This window comes from Salvelinus sp. IW2-2015, linkage group LG22, assembly GCF_002910315.2.
Source record: "Salvelinus sp. IW2-2015 linkage group LG22, ASM291031v2, whole genome shotgun sequence".
NCBI lineage: Eukaryota > Metazoa > Chordata > Actinopteri > Salmoniformes > Salmonidae > Salvelinus > Salvelinus sp. IW2-2015.
The window spans coordinates 4,847,462-4,869,116 of NC_036862.1; the positions used below are offsets into that span (position 1 = coordinate 4,847,462).

General features: G+C 45.0%; 1 pseudogene; it reads left to right on the plus strand.

Annotated features, from left to right (window-relative positions):
* Positions 1 to 21,655, plus strand: part of LOC111949699 (glutamate receptor ionotropic, kainate 4-like) — a 182,280-nt pseudogene that overhangs the window by 73,746 nt on the left and 86,879 nt on the right.

Consider the following 21,655-nt stretch of genomic DNA (forward strand, 5'->3'; position numbering starts at 1 on the left):
GTAACATCTTCAACTGTGAGAGACGGAATCTAAACCAAAAATCCAGAAAATCACATGTATAACTTTTTTAAGTAATTAATTTGCATTTTATTGCATGACATAAGTATTTGATCACCTACCAACCAGTAAGAATTCCGGCTCTCACAGACTGTTAGTTTTTCTTTAAGAACCCTCCTGTTCTCCACTCATTACCTGTATTAACTGCACCTGTTTGAACTCCGTTACCTGTAAAAAGCCACCTGTCCACACACTCATCAAACAGACGCCAACCTCTCCACAATGGCCCAAGACCAGAGAGCTGTGTAAGGACATCAGGGTAAATTGTAGACCTGCACAAGGCTGGGATGGGCTACAGGACAATAGGCCCAAGCAGCTTGTGAGAAGGCAACAACTGTTTGGCCGCAATTATTTAAGAAAATGGAAGATCAGAGATGACGGTCAATCCCGCTCTGGTCTGGGGCTCCATGCAAGATCTCACCGTGTGGGACATCAAGATCATAGGAGGTGAGGGCATCAGCCCAGAACTACATGGCTAAGCGACCTGCTCAATGACCTTGAGACGATGGGACCACAGTCTCAAAGAAAAACCATTTAGTAAACACATCTGCTGGTCATGGATTAAATCCTGACAGTGCACCGCAACGGACCCGCTCTGCAAGCCAGCGCATGTCCGGCCCGTCTGAAGTTTGCCCAATGACCCACTCTCTGATGTATCCAGAGGAGGAATGGGAGAAGTCATGTGGGTCCTGAATGAGACAAAATGAGCTTCTTGGTCTAAAAACTGCCACTCGCCGTGTTTGGAGGAAGAGCAAGTGATGAGTACAACCAAGACATCACCATCCCAACCGTGAAGCATGGAGTGGACACATCATTCTTTGGGGTGCTTTTCTGCAAAGGCGGAAAGGACGACTGCACCTGTATTGAGGGATGGATGGATGGGGCATGTATCGCGGAGATCTTGGCCAACACCCTCCTTCCCTCAGTAAGAACATTGAAGATGGGTCGTGGCTTGGGTCTTCCAGCATGACAACGACCCCGAAACACACAGCCAGGGCAACTAAGGAGTGACTCCGTAAGAAACATCTCAAGTGTCCTGGAGTGGCCTACCAGTCTCCAGACCTGAACCCAATAGAAAATCTTTGGAGGGAGCTGTAAAGTCCGTATTGCCAGTGCCAGCACCGAAACCTAAGGATCGGAGAAGTCTGGTATGGAGGAGTGGGCCAAAACCCTGCTGCAGTGTGTGCAACCTGGTCAAGAACTACAGGAACGTTTGATTGTGTATTTGCAAACAGAGGTTTCTTTACCAAATATTAAGATCTGCTTTTCTGATGTATCAAATACTTATGTCATGCAATAAAATGCAAATTAATTACTTAAAAATTATACAATGTGATTTTCTGGATTTTTGTTTTTAGATTCCGTCTCTCACAGTTGAAGTGTACCTATGATAAAATTACAGACCTCTACATGCGTTGTAAGTAGAAAACCTGCAAAATCGGCAGTGTATCAAATAATTGTTCTCCCCGTATATATATATATATATATATTATATATAATATATATATAAATGCTGAGTAATAGAACAGCTTCTCTTTCCATAACATAGACTGACTAGGTATTCCAGATAAACTATAATCCCTTATTGATCCACTTCAATCGGTGTAGAAAAGGGGAGGAGACATGTTAAAGAAGGATTTTAAGCCTTGAGACAATTGAGACATGGATTGTGTATGTGCACCATTTAGAGGGTGAATGGGAAAGACAAAAGATTTAAGTGCATTTGAACGGCAAGTGATAGTAGGTGCCAGGTGCACCGGTTTATGTCAAGAACTGCAATGCTGCTGGATTTTCACGCTCAACAGTTTCCCGTGTGTGTCAAGAATGGTCACCACCCTGTGGAATGCATTCGACACCTTGTAGAGTCCATGCCCTGACGAATTGAGGCTGTTTTGGGAGCTAAAGGGTCCTAATGTTTTGTACACTCGTGTATATCTCATTCTCAATATATATACCTATTTTTCCCTTATCCTTATCTCTTTCTCCCCCCCCCCCTCTCTCTCTTTCTTCCAGGCGTCGGAGCTGGGCATGCTGTCCGTCTACTACACCTACATCTTCACCTCGCTGGTAAGGAGATGGGCCTGCTGCTGCTACTCGCTAAGGAATTGATGATGTTGGTAACACTTTGCACTAATGTCCTGTAGAGATGATTCATATCGGCCTGATTGATGACTCTTTAATGTCCTGCTGGAGCCTGTTTTCCTCTCACCCAGTTGCTCGTTCCCATGTCTTTTTGTGCCACTATGCTAGGGGGCAAGAGAGGGGGATCATCGTGGAGAGTGATGACCCACGCTCCATTTCCTAAAGAGAGAGAGCGATTGCTCAAAAAAGCATCGTACAGCACCATCCTCACAGGAAGAAGAGACCATCGTTATTTTTGTAATTTTCTTTCAACGTTCAGTTAATCACTACTTTCCGTGCTCGTCCCCAACGTCGCGTAATTCCTCCTTATCTCTTTCTCCCCCCCCCCCCCTCTCTCTCTTTCTTCCAGGCGTCGGAGCTGGGCATGCTGTCCGTCTACTACACCTACATCTTCACCTCGCTGGTAAGGAGATGGGGCCTGCTGCTGCTACTCGCTAATGGAAATTGATGATGTTGGTAACACTTTGCACTAATGGTCCTGTAGAGATGATTCATATCGGCCTGATTGATGACTCATTAATGTCCTGCTGGAGCCCATGTTTTCCTCTCACCCAGTTGCTCGGTTCCCCATGTCTTTTTGTGCCACTGGATGCTAGGGGGCAAGAGAGGGGGGATCATCGTGGAGAGTGATGACCCACGCCCTCCATTTCCTAAAGAGAGAGAGCGATTGCTCAACAAAGCATCGTACAGCACCATCCTCACAGGAAGAAGAGACCACTCGTTATTTTTGTAATTTTCTTTCAACGTTCAGTTAATCACTACTTTCCGTGCCTCGTCCCCAACGTCGCAGTATTCCCTCGAAATGACACACACACACACGCGCGCGCGCGCTGCTCGGCTAATCCTCCTCAACAAATGGCAACTTTTGATTATGCCTATTTTCAACATGTATTGAATACTGTTCGCTATACTTCCAAGTAACCGGGGCAGGGAGTCAGATCTCTTTATACTGCTCCGAAACAGAGGAGTGTACTGTGGAGGATCTTTCTTCGGCAGGTAGAGTGAGTAATTACACATTCCGTTCATGTTGAGGGTGGGGAGGATGGGTGAGTCCAGGTAGTCCTTCCCTATTTCAGTCGGTTTTCTTCCAGTCGGTGCCTAATAAACACGACCCTGGTGTGTAACATAGGTGTCAGTGCACAGTGCCTGTGATGGCAGGCAGAATGCCTGTAGGGCACTGTACGAAATTAAATCCCATGTCCCCGATAGTGGAGCAGCCCAATTTGTGTTTCGGCTGGGGGTAGTAGACATTTGTCATTTGTCACTAGCTGTCAGATGTCGGGATAGGACAATTTTGTGATCAGCAGCTCCAGAGGATGAGAGATAGTCACTCCTCACATCCTCTGTGTTATATCTCTCTAGATACAGTATCATCTGTCTCTCTTTCTCCCTCTCTGTCTGTCTCTCTGTCTCTCTCTCTCTGTCTGTCTGTTTCTCACTCTCTCTCTCTCTCGCATCCCTGACTGTCACCTGCATTGATCTGTCTGGGAAGCTGGAATGTATTTAAATTGGTATGCGTGCAAGGTAATCCAGAGATTTTAACAGATACAGTGGGCCTCGTTTGGATGCAACACGTTTGTAAGTGTAATTACTGAAGCTGTGAATAGTTTTTAATTAATTGACCACGGTGTTCAAAAAGTAACATTATATCGTAGGTATGATCAAATCCTGGAATGCAGTCATCCAAATTTTGACTTGAACTTGACCGTAATCCACACTTTAGATCTATCTGTCGCACTAACGATTAGACTACATGTATTCCTAATTGAAAAGTAATAGAGTACTGGAAATAGCACAATGAGCAATCTCTGTCTGAATAATCTGCTATATACAGTACCAGTCAAAAGTTTGGACACACCTACTCATTCAATGGTTTTTCATTATTTTTTACTATTTTCTACATTGTAGAATAATAGTGAAGACATCAAAACTATGAAATAACACACATGGAATCATGTAGTAACCCAAAAAGTGTTAAACAAATCCAAATATATTTTATATTTGAGATTGCTGAAAGTAGTCACCCCTTTGCCTTGATGACAGCTTTGCACACTCTTGGCATTCTCTCAACCAGCTTCAGGGGTAGTCACCTGGAATACATTTCAGTTAACAGGTGTGTCTTGTTAAAAGTACATTTGTGGAATTTCTTTCCTTCTTAATGTGTTTGAGCCAATCAGTTGTGTTCAGATGATCTCAGCATGTGTGGTTCCCACCGTAAAGCATGGAGGCGGAGGTGTGATGGTGTGGGGATGCTTTGCTTGTGACTCTGTAAGTGATTTATTTAGAATTCAAGGCACACTTAACCAGCATGGCTACCACAGCATTCTGCAGCGATACGCCATCCCATCTAGTTTGCGCTTAGTGGGACTATCATGTGTTTTTTAACAGGACTATGACCCAATACACCTCCAGGCAGTGTAAGGGCTATTTGACCAATAAGAAGAGTGTTGGAGTGCTGCATCAGATGACCTGGCCTCCGCAATCCCTTGACCTCAACCCAATTGAGATGGTTTGGGATGAGTTGGACCACAGAGTGATGTGGGAACTCGTTCAAGACTGTTGGAGAAGCATTCCAGGTGAAGCTGGTTGAGAGAATGCCAAGAGTGTGCAAAGGGTGGCATATTTTAACAATCTAAAATATGAAATATATTTTGATTTGTTTAACACTTTTTTTGGTTACTACATTGTTCCATATGTGTTATTTCACAGTTTGGATGTTTTCACTATTATTCTACAATGTAGACAATTGTAGCAATAAATAAAAACCCTTAAATGAGTAGGTGTGTCCAAACTTTTGACTGGTACTGTACATACAGTGCATTCGGGAAGTATTCAGACCCCTTGACCTTTTCCACATTTTGTTATTTTTTATTTTATTTAACCTTTATTTAACTAGGCAAGTCAGTAAAGAACAAATTATTATTTACAATGACAGCCTACACCAGACAAACCCAGACGACACTGGGCCAATTGTGCGCTGCCCTATGGGACTCCCAATCACGGCCGGTTGTGAAACAGCCTGGATTCGAACCAGTGTGTCTGTAGTGATGCCTCTAGCACTGAGATGCAGTTCCTTAGACCGCTGCACCACTCGGGAGCCCAATTCGAATCTAAAATGGATTAAATCGTTTTTTCCATCGACAATCTACACATAATATTCATAATGACAAAGCAAAAGAAGGTATATAGAAATGTTTGCTAATTAAAAAAAGATCACATTTGCATAAGTATACAGACCATTTACTCAGTACTTTGTTGAAGCACCTTTGGCAGCGATAATAGCCTTAAGTCTTCTTGGGTATGACACTACATGCTTGGCACACCTGTATTTGGGGAGTTTCTCCCATTCTTCTCTGCAGATCCTCACAAGCTCTGTCAGGTTGGATGGGGAGCGTTGCTGCACAGCTATTTTCAAGTTTCCAGAGATGTTTGATTGGGTTCAAGTCTAGGCTCTGGCTGGTCCACTCAAGGACATTCAGAGACTTGTCCCGAAGCAATTCCCGCGTTGTCTTAATTAACTGTGTGCTTAGGGTCATTGTTCTGTTGGAAGGTGAACCTTCGCCCAGTCTGAGGTCCTGAGTCCTCTGGAGCAGGTTTTCATCAAGGATCTCTCAGTACTTTGCTCCGCTCATCTTAGCCTCGATCCTGACTAGTCTCTGAGTCCCTGCCGCTGAAAAATATCCCCACAGCAGTGCTGAGGATTTTTATTTATTTCATCCATTTTAGAATAAGGCTGTAACGTAACAAAATGTGGAAAAAGTCAAGGGGTCTGAATACTTTCCAAAGGCACTGTATATACATGACAAGGTAAGGGTGGTATACAGAAGATAGCCCAATTTGGTAAAAGACCAAGTCCATATTATGGAAAGAACAGCTCAAATAAGCAAAGAGAAACGACAGTCCATCATTACTTTAAGACGTGAAGGTCAGTCAATGGGGAAAATGTCAAGAACTTTGAAAGTTTCTCCAAGTGCAGCCGCAAAAACCATCAAGCGCCATGTTGAAACTGACTCTATACATATGCATATATGAATCAGCTCCTTACAGAAGTGGAGTTACAGTTAAATGGAGTTCAGTTGGCTAGTTTTAATGGTAAGTGAACAGAGAACAGCTGTACTTGTCTCTAATTGCCCAATGTGGTTTCCCGGCATGAAATGCCGGCCATGGGAGCTATAGAGGGATGGTTGCTCTGTGATTTGTACGTGCAATAGCTCCGAGGTCATCTCGTCAAGCGTCGCGGCGGTCGCTGACGGTTAATAACCTGGGAAGTGACTCTTTGTATTGTCTGATTCGTCTCCAAGCACAACGCTGAGTCGTAGAGACACGGCTCGTTTTCAGGAGAGCGATACAGATTAGGTTTAATGTACATGTACAGCACTCACGTTCATTGCCAATATGTGACCTCAGATGATGACTCATTTTATTTGTCCGTTAGAATGTGTTTTTGTTGACATTGCGCATCGATGTGCCAATGTGAGGTGACAGGGAATCATCAGCCAACACATTGTACAATTCAAAAATGTTCATTCATCTCGGTTTTAATATTAAGAGCAACCATGCAGAACATGAATCAACCATCGACGATGTTACACAGCCAACACGTTTATAGTTCTAGCAATGATCATTTTCATTCACCTACTCATTCGCATTCATAATCTTAAGAAGGATCATGCCGAATGTTTATCTATGTARCACAGTAGGCGTGTAACCTTCCCATGAGCCTGTGTTTAGAGTATAACCGTATGAGTCATAATACCCATAAAACCTAGCAGTCAAACAGGGAAATGGTTCCAATTGTTTTTCCACCTTTCATTTTTCCCATAGGGGATTTAAAAAAACACTTAAAATAAGGGCTGTGTTTTGTGTAGGCTTACACTAGATTGACGTTTTGATAACCATGTAAATCTCTCTAGGACAAGTTGACTTTTATCAATATATTTGCCTGTATTTACAATCCAAAAATGAAATGCTAATGTGGCTATAATAAAGAACTACAAATGCCATCATGATCTGGATGAGACTGTTGAATCGAGGCAAAGGTAAAAATCAGTGGATTAACTATATATACAGTACCAGTCAAAAGTTTGGACACACCTACTCATTCCAGGGTTTTTCTTTATTTGTACTATTTTCTACATTGTAGAATAATAGTGAAGACATCAAAACTATGAAATAACACATATGGAATCATCATTTGAAATTCTTCAAAGTAGCCACCCTTTGCCGTGATGACAGCTTTGCACACTCTTGGCATTCTCAAAACCAGCTTTATGAGGTAGTCACCTGGAATGCATTTAAATTAAACAGGTGTGCCTTGTTAAAAGTTATTTTGTGGAATTTCTTTCCTTCTTAATGCGTCTGAGCCAATCAGTTGTGTTGTGACAAGATACGGGYGGTATACAGAAGATAGCCCTATTTGGTAAAAGACCAAGTCCATATTATGGCAAGAACAGCTGAAATAAGCAAAGAGAAACGACAGTCTGTCATTGCTTTTAGACATGAAGGTCAGTCAATCTGGAAAGTTTCTTCAAGTGCAGTCGCAAAAACCATCAAGTGCTATGATGAAACTGGCTCTCATGAGGACCATAGCAGGAAAGGAATACCCAGAGTTACCTCTGCTTCATTAGAGTTAACTGCACCTCAGATTGCAGCCCAAATAAATGCTTCACAGAGTTCAAGTAACAGACACATTTCAACAACTGTTCAGAGGAGACTGCGTGAATCAGGCCTTCATGGTCGAATTGCTTCCAAGAAACATCTACTAAAGGACACCAATAAGGAGAATAGACTTGTTTGGGCCAAGAAACATGAGCAATGGACATTAGACCGGTCCAAATTGGAGATTTTCTTTTTTCAACCGCCGTGTCTTTGTGAGACGCAAAGTTGGTGAATGGATGATCTTCACATGTGTGGTTCCCACCGTGAAGCATGGAGGAGGAGGTGTGATGGTGTGGGGTGCTTTGCTGGTGAAACTGTCTGTGATTTATTTAGAATTCAAGGCACACTTAACCAGCATGGCTACCACAGCATTCTGCAGTGATACCATCTGGTTTGCGCTTAGTGGGATTATAATTTGTTTTTAACAGGACAATGACCCAAAACACACCCTTACAGGCTGTGTAAGGGCTATTTGACCAAGAAGTAGAGTGATGGAGTGCTACACAGATGACCTGGCCTCCACAATCACCTGACCTCAACCCATTTGAGATGGTTTGGGATGAGTTGGACCGCAGAGTGAAGGAAAAGCAGCCAACAAGTGCTCAGCATATGTGGGAACTCCTTCATGAAGCCGTTTGAGAGAATGCCAAGAGTATGCAAAGCTCTCATCAAGGCAAAGTGTGGCTACTTTGAAGAAACTGAAATCTAAAATATATTTTGATTGTTGAACACTTTTTTGGTTACGACATGATTCATAGTTTCATAGTTTTGATGTCTTCACTATTATTCTACAATGTAGAAAATAGTTAAAATAAAGAAAAACCTTTGAATGAGTAGGTATGTTCAAACTTTTGACTGGTGCTGTATATATATATWTTTTTKAATCTAATGTTGTAATGAATAAATTGGCAAAATTTCTTTAAAAGGACAATTTTGTGAACTGTCTTGGACAAGTTTTAAATTGACACAATACTTGTTAGCAAAGGTGTCAGCTAGAGATGACGTGCAGGAGCTTGCAGGAATTTGTAGTTTTTCATGATATCTGCTTTGATTCTAATTAGCATTTTAGAATCTGAGAGTAAATAGAGCCGAATATATTGATAAAACTCACCTTGTCCGAGAGAAATTGACATGGTTATCAAAACATCACGCCAGGATAAGCCTACACAAAACACAGCCTTTTATTTTAAGTGTTTCTAAAATCCCCTATGGGAAAAGTGAATGGTGGGAAAATGAACCATTTTGTGGGTATTATAACACCTCCACTGTGGGGTTCTATTCCCATCAGGTATCATTCCGGCTCCCACTGCTTTACCCAGCTYGCTCCTCTCCTCCTCTGACATCCCCATACATCTGCAGCCAGAGAGCTATTCCTCTGCATTGGCGATTTTAGCAAGTAAATCTTGTTGGGGCAAAAAATAAAAAGAAGAAAGTGGGATGCATGCCAGCAAAGYCACTACACAACATATCACTAAACAATACATTAATTGCACTATAACGGTGACAAATGGTGCCCACAAACTGTTACGGCCTACATAAAGCTGTCCCAACAGCAGTCCCAACACCTTACCACTGCTRYACCTGGCTATCAGTGAAGCCTTGTCTGGCAGCGAAACAGTTCTTTCAGCCTCATTTACTGCCTTTAAAAAAAATCATAGCTGATATGGCTAACTTGCTTAAACAAATGTGGTTTCTACTGACAATTGAGATGTACAAACTATGGCATAAGGGGACGACAAGCAGATAAGACGCAATCTGTAATTTCGATTCAGACAATGAGTGAGCTAGGATGGACGTAGTCAATAGAACAATTTTTTCAGCACTTTTGAAATGTACAGCGACAGAATTCAGAACATGGGCCGTTCCTACAGTGCTCTCCCTGTACACCAAGTCAGAACCGTAGGATAAATAAAGGGGGCATATAAGCAGACAATGAAAGCTCTTACAATATTAGATGATTACATTTCTCTAAAACAGGTTATTGGCTACATGTGCACCACCAAGTCAGAACAGAAGGCAAAATTAAWGAGGGGAAAATAGACCAAATTATTAGGGTGAGGTACATGGGCTATTAACAGCTAACTACTTACACTTAGTATTACTTTCTTAGCTGCAGTATACATATCTCTCTGGCATATTACATAATTCATGCAGCAGCATASAAGACATTTTTGGACTCATCTTGTTGTGCTGTGCTCACTTGAACAGGAAGGTGGCACGGCGGTCCTTCRTGGGCAAAGTTTGTCATCAAACTTTGTCATCAAAGTCTGGCATTCTYTGGATTGATGGTGCTTTCAAGACAACTGGGAACTCTGAAAAAACTATGTCGAATCATGATGACGTCAGTGTTCTTCAGGTCGTAGCTCTAGAAAGTGGCCCGAGTTCCGGATTTACAATTCCGAGTTGGATGACCGTTCAAAACGCATTTTCCCAGTAGGAGCTCGTTTTTCCAGAGTTACCAGTTGTCTTAAACTCACTGAAGTTAGATTTCCCTTGTCACGGTTGTCGTAAGAACTGGACCAAGGCGCAGTGTACGTTAAGTTCCACATATTTATTGCAAAGTGAAACTTAAAGAAAAAACAATAAATSAATAAACGAACAACGAAACGTGACTAGGTGCACATGCACAAATACAAAACAATATCCCACAAAAGACAGGTGGGAAAAAGGCTACCTAAATATGATCCCCAATTAGAGGCAACGATTACCAGCTGCCTCTAATTGGGAACCATACCAAGCACATCAACATAGAAATATGAAAACTAGAACACCCCCCTAGTCACGCTCTGACCTCAACACCATAGAGAACCAAGGGCTCTCTATGGTCAGGGCGTGACAGTAAAAAAAAAAAGTGCAGACTTTGGCCGCAAAAACCAGAAACCAGATGGGGAGGGTAGGGGGGGTGACTAGTGTCGGTGGCGGCTCCGGTGCGGKTTKTAGCCCCCGCCCAGACCCCGGATCTGACCATGGCTCCGGGCTGAACGCCGTGCCTGGACTGGGCATCGGAGCAAAGGAGGGCTCCAGCCATGGAGCTGGGTTGGACACCGTGCCTGGACTGGGCACCGGCGCAGAGGAGGGCTCCGGCCTTGGAGCGGGACTGGACGCCGTGCCTGGACTGGGCACCGGCGCAGAGGAAGGCTCCTGCCATGGAGCTGGGTTGGCCGCCGTGCCTGGACTGAGCACCGGCACAGTAGAAAACTCCGGCCATGGAGCTGGACTGGACGCCGTGCCTGGACTGGCCATCGGCGCAGAGGAAAGCTCCTGCCCTGGAGCTGGACTGGACGCCGTGCCTGGACTGGGCACCGGCGCAGAAGAAGACTCTGGCCTTGGAGCTGGACTGGACGCCATGCTTGGACTGGGCATTGGCGCAGGGGAAGGCTCTGGCCATGGAGCTGGAGGTTCCGGACCGTTGACCGTCGCTGTAGGTTCCGGACCGTTGACTGTCGCTGGAGGTTCCGGACCGTTGACCGTCGCAGGAGGTCCCTGACTGTGGACCGTCGCAGGAGGTTCCGGACTGGGTACCGTCGCCGGAAGCTCTGGACTGTGAACCGTCGCCGGAAGCTCCGGACTGGGTACCGTCGCAGGAGGTTCCGGACTGTGGACCATCGCCGGAAGCTCTGGACTGGGAACCGTCGCCGGAAGCTCTGGACTGTGAACGTCTCCGGAAGCTTGGACTGTGAGCCGTCTCGGAAGCTCTGGACTGTGAACCGTCTCCGGAAGCTCTGGACTGTGAACCGTCTCCGGAAGCTCTGGACTGTGAACCGTCGCGGAAGCTCTGACTGTGAACCGTCGCCGGAAGCTTGGACTGGGTATCCGTGCCGGAAGCTCTGGACTGGGTACCGTCGCCGAAGCTCTGGACTGGGTACCGTCGCCGGAAGCTCTGGATGTGAACGTCTCCGGAGTCTGGACTGTGAACGTGCGCCGGAAGCTCTGGACTGGTACCGTCGCGGAAGCTCTGGACTGTGAACCGTCGCCGGAAGCTCTGGACTGTGAACCGTCGCCGGAAGCTCTGGACTGTGAACCGTCTCCGGAAGCTCTGGACTGTGAACCGTCGCCGGAAGCTCTGGACTGTGAACCGTCTCCGGAAGCTCTGGACTGTGAACCGTCTCCGGAAGCTCTGGACTGTAAATGCGCACTGGACACCTAGTGCGTGGAGCCKGTACAGGTGGCACCGGACTGGTTACACGCACTTCAGGGCGAGTGCGAGGAGCAGGCACAGGATGTACCGGACTGGGGAGGCGCACTGGAGGCCTGATGCGTGGGGCCGGCACAGGTTGCGCCGGACTGGTGACACGCTCTTCAGCACGCTCCTCCAATTTCTTCCTCTTCTCCCAGACTGGCTCTGGTTCACTCCTCGGCTCCGCCGACCACCCCTTGTGCCGCCTTCTTTGTGGCCGCGAACCCCAGCGTCGTCGCTGTCCTCCCTTCTCTCCTTGTTTGGAAACTGATATGTGGCACATATTAACGCCAATATAACATGCAAAACAGGCAAGCTAAAAATGTGGGGCTCGATGAGCGACGGGTTGCCACTAGCCCTCTGACACACACCGTGACAAACGACCTGCCACGCCATTTGCGTGCCTAATTTGTTTCCTCAAATAATCTCAAGATATGGCTCAGGAAAAAAGTGTGGGGGGGGGGGCACTCGGGCAAATGACTTCTAAACAGGATTCTGGTGTTGCTTGTCTGGGATTCAGGGTGTAATATTTATCTTGGTGTTTGTTTTGCTTTGTTTGTCTCGGGTGTTTGTTTCCTGAGTGGAGTCATTCAGAGATGCGAAGCAGGCTGATTGATTAAGGAGCGCGCTGGAAGGAGATTGCAGCCATTCCTCTTCTTCTTCCTGTCTGTCACGGCCGGGATGTTTCAGAGAATTACAGATGAGCCCCTCGTAGGACAACGGAACATAACTTACAACCTTATTGAGAGAAACCCAATGAGCAGCATCGTCTTGTCCAACATCATATTTGTCTGTGTCATTGTGTGTGTGTGTGTGGGGGGGGGTTAAGTACCTCAATCCCCAATAGGTTGCAAATTAACTCACACACGTGTTCGCGTGTGTGGGCATGTGGGCATGTGTGTGTGTGTGTGTGTGTGTGCACGTGCACGTGCGCATATGTGTGTGTGTGCGTGGACATACGCAGGGTCGTTGAAAGCCAGGGTCATTGAGTGGCAGTGCTGTGGGTAGCAGCTAATACTGTGGAAATGAAAAAGGGCAGCTGAAACTGTGGGAGAGGGATCCATGTCCACTCAAATAACATCAACCTGAGTTTTCTACATTGACTCTTCACATTATCCTCCATGGGGGTCCCGTATTGAGAGAGGCTTAGGTAAGGTTATAGAAAAGGAGCCGTGGAGAAGGTTAATCCAGTGGAATCTGTTCAGTCAGTAGACATGATGCTCACACACGCGCGCAAGCGCGCACACACACACACACACACACACACTTTTACCGTCCCTCCCTCGTTCTCTTATAGTAACTTCTTGGTGTATATGTGTACACTGAGTGTACAAAGCATTAGGAACACTTTCCTATTGACTTGCACCCCCTTTTGCCTTGAGAACAGTCTCAGTTCRTCGGGGCATGGACTACAAGGTGTCGAAAGCGTTCCACAGATATGCTGGTCCATGTYGACTCCAATGCTTCCCTCAGTTGTGTCAAGTTGGCTGGATGTCCTTCGGGTGGTGGACCATTCTTGATACACAMAGGAAACTGTTGAGTGTGAAAAACACAGCAGCGTTGCAGTTCTTGACACACTCAAACCRGTGTACCTGGCACCTGCTACCATACCCCGTTAAAGACACTTAAATCTTTTGTCTGGCCCATTCACCCTCTGAATGGCACACATGCACTATCCATGTCTCAATTGTCTCGAGGCTTAAAAATCCTTCTTTAACCCGTCTCCTCCCCTTCATCGACACTGATTGAAGTGGATTTAACAGGTGACATCAAAAAGGGATCGTCATCATTTCATCTGGATYCCCCTGATCAGTCTATGACATGGACATTTGTACATTCAGTCAGTGTATAGATTTTTTCACTTAATGACAGGCCAGTCGATGAGGTATCACTGTCCCCGGGGCGAGGGCGTTGGATGAGGGAGAATGATCATCAATGAGCAATCATTACGGGTAATACGCTTGAATTTTACCACCCAGGGGAGAGCGATGAATTCTTTCACTGTGAATTCCTTCATTAACACATCAGCCCAGATAGCSAGCTTATTAKGAGCCGGACCATGTGTTCCATCGCAACATTCATTTCCCTTTCCTGCCTCCAAAGGAGAGGGGCCTCGCCGTCCGGAAAGTAATGAATAATCAAGAAACAATCATTTGAGTTAACGATGTAGTCGGAATTAGTCCGGCAAGGTCGTGGAGAAAGGAATTGCAGACAGGCTGCGTTAATGAGCACCTATCTCTGCTATTTGCGGTTTACAAGCCATTGTCTACTTAGCGTTAGCTGACAACAGTTTGAGCCTTAATGTAAGTTCAGCACTGTCATTCAAAATAAGTGGCTTTGAATAGCTGAAAGGAGGAGAGTCACAGCATTTTGAGCASCTCTCCCCTTGCAGATTTTTTTTCATAGCCTATACAATGGCAGAACCTGATAGAGCTTCGTCACCTATATGTCAAGAGAATCGTCCATATTCACTTAGAAAACCCGCCCCTCTTCCCTCCCCCTTCGGATTCCACCAGAGTAGTGTGCGTGTGCATCAAAGTGATTTTTTGCCCTCCAATCCAAACTACTCAGCAGGGTTGAATAAATCGCATCCGGTAATGCATCAGCGCCTCGTCTTCCGTCAGCAAGATGCCTAATGCCATTTGAAGGTTAGGCGAGCAGAAGATCACTTCACTTTGAGGCCCCAGGGCACATGGCTTGGTTGACATATTATGGCCATCGCCTAACGGGGGCCATTTTCCTCCTGTTTGTTTAGTTCTTCATGTTTTCATTTCCTCGCCACACACCCATGATCTCTCTGCCAATGCGTCATTTTCATGCATCTACGCTTGAGGAAGAGCGCCGGTGTCTCACGCTGTCACACACACACGCATGCATGCATGTACGCACACACACACACACACACACACACCACAACACACACACACACACACACAACACACCACACACACACACACACACACACACACACCACACCAGCGCACGTGCACAAACACACACAGAGGAGAGCGATAGCAGGGTAGCCTTGCAGCCTGCTTAGCTACCACTGCCAGGAAAAAGGCAAAATATAACAGCCAGTGGCATAATGCCATGACTCAATGTACACACACACGTGCACATGCAGAAACACACACACACACCACTCTGTCTCTCACGCAAGCACGGACGCACACGCACGCGAACACACACAAACACACACTCTCCCTATCTTCCCCTCTAATGCACACACATAGTTTGTACAAATACAAGCTTGGTGGTCTTTGAACTCTATACTGCCCATAGCGGTTACAAGAGTCGGTACTGATTATTCCAGTATGACAGACATTATATCAAAATAACACTGGTGAAACTAAACTTCTTCCTCAYGGAAATTGTCTGAGAAGTTACAACATAAATTGGGCTGCATATTCAAATTTTAATCATCCCCTATATTCGAAATATTACTGTATTTGCTCACAGCACAGTGTGTTTGCGAGAGGAAAATGCCGCCCGTAGAGCAATTCTCTGACACCAGCTTGAATGAACGGTGGATTCCAACAAAAAAAACACAACTCCCCATGTCTCTGTTGTCTCTCTGACTACACGCCATTAACGACTCCCAAACCTCGCCATTCAAAATGCTTTAAAAGTCATTCCACTGTGACAGCCAAAAATGATTTGGGATTTAATGATTTCCTGGCAAACAGCTTATGTAAGGTTCATATTTCCTTGTTTAGACACAGAGTTTGAGAATCAATCAACTGAGTAATAGAAAAGGTAAAAGGCTACGTGGAAAGGTGACAACAGAGAGTGGAGCCTCTCGTCAGAATATAAAGTATGTCATTATTTTGTCCTATGCTAATGCTGGCATGATGTGTTCACTTAAGCATTGCTTCCTTGTACTCAAGGGGGAAGATTACTCTGCATTGTTGCCAGTGCAGATAAATTCCAGCGAGGGGGCAAAATGCATTTATGGGGGCGACGTGACAGACAGACACAAATGTTTTTCTTAAATTGAGACCAACCATTTAGCKCCTAACTTTACTGCTTCCCGTCAAACTTTGTAGTTTATGCCTGAAGTCAGTTAGACTATAGATTACTGTGTCTCCCTCTTTGCAGCTCCATTTCTCTCTCTCTCTGTGCAAATGTCTTCATGGCTCAGTTTTAGCAATTTCATTGCCTGCTAAAGCATCCCATTCCCCCTATCAGAGGCATTTACTGTATGTCCTTAACATACAGTTATGTTCTGTTGTGACCGTAATTCTCCATATACAGTATCAGTCAAAAGTTTGGACACACCTACTCATTCAAGGGTTTTTCTTTATTTKTACTTTTTTCTACATTGTAGAATAATAGTGAAGGCATCAAAACTATGAAATAACACATATGGAATCATGTATTAAGCAAAAAAGTGTTTTATTTTATTTTATGTGTGAGATTCCTCAAAGTAGCCACCCTTTGCCTTGATGACAGCTTTGCACACTCTTGGCCTTCTCTCAAGCAGCTTCAAGAGGAATGCTTTTCCAACCGTCTTGAAGGAGTTCCCACATATGCTGAGCACTTGTTGGYTGCTTTTCCTTCACTCTGCTGTCCAACTCATCCCAAAACATCTCAATTGGGTTGAGGTCGGGTGATTGTGGAGGCCAAGTCATCTGATGCAGCACTCCATCACTCTCCTTGGTCAAATAGCTTTTACACAGCCTGGAGGTGTGTTGGGTCATTGTCCTGTTGAAAAACAAATGATAGTCCCACTAAGCGCAAACCAGATGGGTTGGCGTATCACTGCAGAATGCTCTGGTAGCCATGCTGGTTAAGTGTGCCTTGAATTCTAAATATCACAGACAGTGACTCATCAGACCAAAGGATATACATATTTCCACAGGTCCATTGTCCATTGCTCATGTTTCTTGGCCAAAGTAAGTCTCTTCTTCTTATTGGTGACCTTTAGTAGTGGTTTCTTTGCAGCAATTTGACCATGAATGCCTGATTGATTCACGCAGTCTCCTCTGAACAGTTGATGTTGATGTGTCTGTTACTTGAACTCTGTGAAGCATTTATTTGGGTGCAGTTACCTCTAATGAATGTATCCTCTACATTAGAGGTAGCTCTGGGTCTTCCTTTCCTGTGGCTGTCCTCATGAGAGCCAGTTTCATCATAGTGCTTGATGGTTTTTGTGATTGCACTTGAAGAAACTTTCAAGGTTCTTGAAATTTTACAGGATTGACTTACCTTCATGTCTTAAAGTAATGATGGACTGTCATTTCTCTTTGTTTATTTGAACTTTTCTTGCCATAATATGGACTTTGTCTTTTACCAAATAGGGCTATCTTCTGTATACCACCCCTACCTTGTCACAACACAACTGATAAATAAATTAACTTTTAACAAGGNGGATATACATATTTCCACAGGTCCATTGTCCATTGCTCATGTTTCTTGGCCAAAGTAAGTCTCTTCTTCTTATTGGTGACCTTTAGTAGTGGTTTGTCTTTTACCAAATAGGGCTATCTTCTGTATACCACCCCTACCTTGTCACAACACAACTGATAAATAAATTAACTTTTAACAAGGCACACCTGTTAATTGAAATGCATTCCAGGTGTTTGCCTCATGAAGCTGGTTGAGAGAATGCCAAGAGTGTGCAAAGCTGTCATCAAGGCAAAGGGTGGCTACTTTGAAGAATCTCAAATATATTTTGATTTGTTGAACACTTTTTTGGTTACTACATGATTCCATGTGTTATTTCATAGTTTTGATGTCTWCACTATTATTCTACAATGTAGAAAATAGTAAAAATAAAGAAAAACCCTGGAATGAGCACGTGTGCCCAAACTTTTGACTGGTACTGCAYAAGGCCTGTAAATACCCTTAGAGCAGGCATGGGAAACTCCAGTCCTCTGGGGTGTCACACCTTTGCTCCAGCTGACTCCAAAAATCAACTCATCATGATCATCAGTTTAAATTGCAATTAGTTTAATCAGCTCCGTCCCCTGAGAGTGCACGCGCATGTGCCTGCGTGCGTGTTTATTCACTTATCCAAACGATGTGTGTCTGCGCTTGTGCGTGGGTGGGTAAGTGCCTGCATGTGTGTGTATTTACTTATTCAAATGAGCTGATTGTCACATTCAGTATTGAACACTTTTGAAAAACTGGAAAACTCTTTACTTCTTTCTTTTCTTTTACTCTGTAAATCAAACTCTCTCTAAATCAGCGGCGGCCATTGTTGCGTGACCCTTCTTCCCATATTTCATGCTCTTTGAAATGGAGTCTCTCGAAAACAATTGTCTTTCTTATGCCAAGCGCTAGCTACGCTTTTGTGTTCTAGCTCCTTCGGCATTTACTTCAAATGAAATTGTATTGGTCACATACACATGGTTAGCAGATGTTATTGCGAGTTTAGCGAAATGCTTGTGCTTCCAGTTCCGACAGTGCAGCAATAACTACCTAATACACACAAATCTAAAGGGATGGAATAAGAATATATACATATAAATATATGGATGAGCGATGACAGAGCAGCATAGGCAAGATGCAATAGATAGTATAAAATACAGTATATACATACATATGAGTAATGCAAGATATGTAAACATTRTTAAAGTGGCATTATTTAAGTAACAAGTGATCCATTTATTAAAGTGGCCAATGATTTCAATTCTGTATGTAGGCAGCAGCCTCTCTGTGTTAGTGATGTCTGATGGCCTTGAGATAGATGCMAATTTTTCAGTCTCTCTTTCCCAGCTTTGATGCACCTGTACTGACCTCACTTTCTGGATGGTAGCGGGGTGAATAGACAGTGGTTCGGGTGGTTGTTGTAATTGATTATCTTTTTGGCCTTCCTGTGACATCGGGTGCTGTAGTTGTCCTGGAGGGCAGGTAGTTTTCCCCCGGTGATGCGTTGTGCAGACYGCASTACCCTCTGGAGAGCCTTGCTGTTGCGGGCGGTGCAGTTGCCGTAGCAGACGGTGATACAGCCCGACAGTATGCTCTCAATTGTGCATCTGTACAAGTTTGTGAGGGTTTCAGATGACAAGCCACATTCTTACAGCCTCCTGAGGTTGAAGAAGCRCTGTTGTGCCTTCTTTACCACACTGTCTGTGTGGGGGGACCATTTCAGTTTGTCAGTGATGTGTACGCCGAAGAACTTAAAAACATTCCACCTTCTCCACTGCTGTCCCGTCGATGTGGATGGGGGGATGTTCCCGCTGCTGTTTCCTGAAGTCCACGATCATCTCCTTTGTTTTGTTGATGTTGAGTGAGAGGTTGTTTACCTGACACCACACTCCGAGTGCCCTCACCTCCTCCCTGTAGGATGTCTCGTCGTTGTTGGTAATCAAGCCTACTACTGTTGTGTCGTCGGCAACTTGATGATTGAGTTGGAGGCGTGCATGGCCACGCAGACATGGGTGAACAGGGAGTAAAGGAGGGGGCTGAGCACTCACCCTTGTGGGGCCCCAGTGTTGACGATCAGCGAAGTGGAGATGTTGTTTCCTACATTCACCACCTGGGGGCGGCCTGTCGGGAAGTCCAGGACCCAATTGCACAGGGCGGGGTTGAGACCCAGGGCCTCAAGCTTAGTGATGAGCTTGGAGGATACTATGGTGTTGAATGCTAAGCTATAGTCAATGAACAGCATTCTTACATAGGTATTCCTCTTGTCCCGATGGGATAGGGCAGTGTGCAGTGTGATGGCGATTGCATCGTCTGTGGACCTATTGGGGCACTTAGCAAATTGAAGTGGGTCTAGGGTGACAGGTAAGGTGGAGGTGATATGATCCTTGACTAGACTCTCAAAGCACTTCATGATGACAGTAGTGAGTGCTACAGGGTGATAGTAATTTAATTCAGTTACCTTTGCCTTCTTGGGGACAGGAACAATGGTGGACATTTTGAAGTATGTGGGGACAGCAGACTGGGATAGGGAGAGATTGAATATGTCTGTAAACACACCAGCCAGCTGGTCTGCGTATGCTCTGAGGACGTGGCTAGGGATGCCATCTGGGCCGGCAGCCTTGCGAGGGTTAACATGTTTAAATGTCTTATGTCTTACGAGAAGGAGAGCCCACACTCCTTGGTAGCGGACCGTGTCGGTGGCACTGTATTATCCTCAAAGCGGGCAAAGAAAATTGTAGTCCGTGATTGTCTGTAGACCCTGCCACATACGTCTCGTGTCTGAGCCGTTGAATTGCGACTCCACTTTGTCTCTATACTGACATTTTTCTTGTTTGATTGCCTTGCGGAGGGAATAACTACACTGTTTGTATTCGTCAAATTCCCAGTCACATTTCCATGGTTAAATGCGGTGGTTCGCTTTTTCATGTTTGCGCGAATGCTGCCATCTAACAACAGTTTCTGGTTAGGGTAGGTTTTAATAGTCACTGTAGGTACAACATCTCCTATGCACTTCCTTATAAACTCACTCACTGGCAATGTGAACATGTCTAGGTCTGTGTCTGTATTGGATCTAGCTCAAATCAAAAGGTGTGTGTGTTTCTGTTGTCTGAGGAGAGATGGGGGTGAGTTTTTTCAGTTGGACAAATAAAGTTGTATTGTACCGTATCGTACAGTCAATCCAAGATGGAGTGCAGTGCAGATGTGGTTTGTTATCTTCTCGTTTACTTATTGTATTTTTCGTCTTTTTTGTATATATTCCAATTTATTTTTGATCTTCTTTTCCATTTTTAAATTAAATATACCTTCCGGTAACCCGCCTCACTCAATGTGACACGGATCCGCAATTTTTTTAGACCCTATAGCCAAAACTTTCATCAGAAGGTAGCCAGCTAATTAGCTAAGTTACTAGCTATTTAGTCATTGTTAGCCACTGCTAGCGKCCTTTACCCTCTGCTCAGGCACCAGCCCTTTTTTTAGCCTGGATAATACCTGCCAGCCTCGAACTGTTTTTCTCCACTACAACGCCAGATTCCTGCCGTAAACCCTGGACCATTGATCATCACAGCTACCTAGCTGCCACTGAGTGACCCAGCCCCGAAGCTAGCCCTGAGCCAGGCGCATCTCCCGGCTAGCAAACAAAATTACCACAACTACAATACCTCTTTCGCCATCTGGCCCGGTACCTTTGTTGACACGGCGCCCCGCCGTACCACCACGACTGGTCCGCAGGCGTAATTCCATCAGCTGTGCCTTCAACCGGCCTTTGCCGGACGACGGAGCAGACGCTTCTACTTACCCCGGACTGCTAACTTTAAACGCTGTGTCTCCCGCGTGCTAGCGTAGTAACGAATACCTAGCGGCTTCCTTGTTTCATCTATTGCTGTACACTGGACCCTATGATCACTTGGCTACATAGCTGATGCCTGTTGGACTGTTTATTTATCACGATACTCCACTTTGTTTACTTTTGTTTATCTGTCGGCCCTAGCCCCGAACTCAGGCCCTGTGTGTAGTTAACCGACCCTCACTGCCCATTCATCGCCATTTTACCTGTTGTTGTTCACTTAGCTGATTAGTTGTTGTTGTCTAACCCGTTGTTGACTTAGCTAGCTCTCCCTAGAGCACAGGAAACACGGGAACACGCTGGTAGGACTTGACGGGACAAGACGAACTGGCAACAGACAAAGAGAAAAAGCAGACATAAATACACAGGGGATAATGAGGGGAGATGGGAGAGACTTAGTGGGG